Here is a 1,093-nt window from a genome sequence, read left to right on the forward strand (position 1 = left end):
CTGTCTGTCTGTCTGTCTGTCTGTCTGTCTGTCTGTCTGTCTGTCTGTCTGTCTGCCTGTCTGTCTTACTCTTCCCAAGCACTAAGTGACCGTTATTGTGCCAATGTGCTTCTCTTAATTTTTAAAACCTAAACTCACGTCTTTGGAATGTGAATGTAGGTCAAGCCTGGCTTTGCCTTGACCGAAAACGGAATCACCTACGACACGTTGCCACGTCGTCATGGCAACAGAGATATGATCAGCCCAGATGGAATTAATGAATTTTCTAATTATATAGTTCATCTATGTGGGTGGTTGGCGAGTGCTCTGGTGTGGTTTGCTCCTTCTTTCCTATAAAAAAAATCTATCGTCGCCATCTCTCCTCATTCTTTTTTATGTTTGTGGGTGGTTGACGGATGCTCTGGTGTGGTTTGCTTCTTCTTTCCCATCAATCATCTATCGTCTTTATCTCTCCTCTTTTTTGTGTTTGTTACTCAGTTGTAACACCTCTAATCTACGGCACGTATATGACCTTATTGTGTTGCAAATGTCGTAAAACTCTTACTAGAACTAAAACTAAAATCTCTAATGATTCCAGGTTTACGTTGTTCTGGAGAGTTTTTCAGGCTCTCCACCCATGTATATCAGAAAGGCTGTTAAATTTGGAGGTCTTACCCTTTAAATAACCTTACAGTGTTGGAACGGGGGGAGGATTGAGGGGAGGGGAGGGTGGTGGAGGTTGGAGGTTGGACTTGTGAAGGGGGGTGGGAGTGGGGAGGGGTATATGAAGCGGTGAGGGGGTTACTAACTTTGAGGGCCGATTTGCTCACTATTAATGGTGTTGAAAGAGGCGTGAAAAATCACGTCATTTGCGAAGGCTTGTCTCTTAGAAGAATAAGTAGATTATGCTTCCTCTCGCGGATATTTCTTCATCTTATTCTAGGAGTTGTTGAGTTGTAGAGGTAGGCCTACTGGCTGGTCAGGGACCCTTGAGACATACACTTTGTGGGAGAATTGTGAGACAGGGAGCTGATTGTTCCCGGCAAAGTCGTGACTTGTTCACGAAGAAAATCATCATTTATTCCTGGCACATGTCTTTGTCCTTTGTGGGGGG

The 1,093-nt window shown here is 44.2% G+C and overlaps 1 protein-coding gene across 1 annotated transcript in view; it reads left to right on the forward strand.

Moving 5' to 3' along the window:
• LOC101863875 (spectrin alpha chain, non-erythrocytic 1) overlaps positions 1 to 1,093 on the forward strand; it is a gene marked incomplete at its 5' end in the record, with an annotated part of 39,056 nt that overhangs the window by 13,745 nt on the left and 24,218 nt on the right.

Source organism: Aplysia californica, unplaced genomic scaffold (assembly GCF_000002075.1).
Source record: "Aplysia californica isolate F4 #8 unplaced genomic scaffold, AplCal3.0 scaffold01761, whole genome shotgun sequence".
NCBI classification, from domain to species: Eukaryota; Metazoa; Mollusca; class Gastropoda; order Aplysiida; family Aplysiidae; genus Aplysia; species Aplysia californica.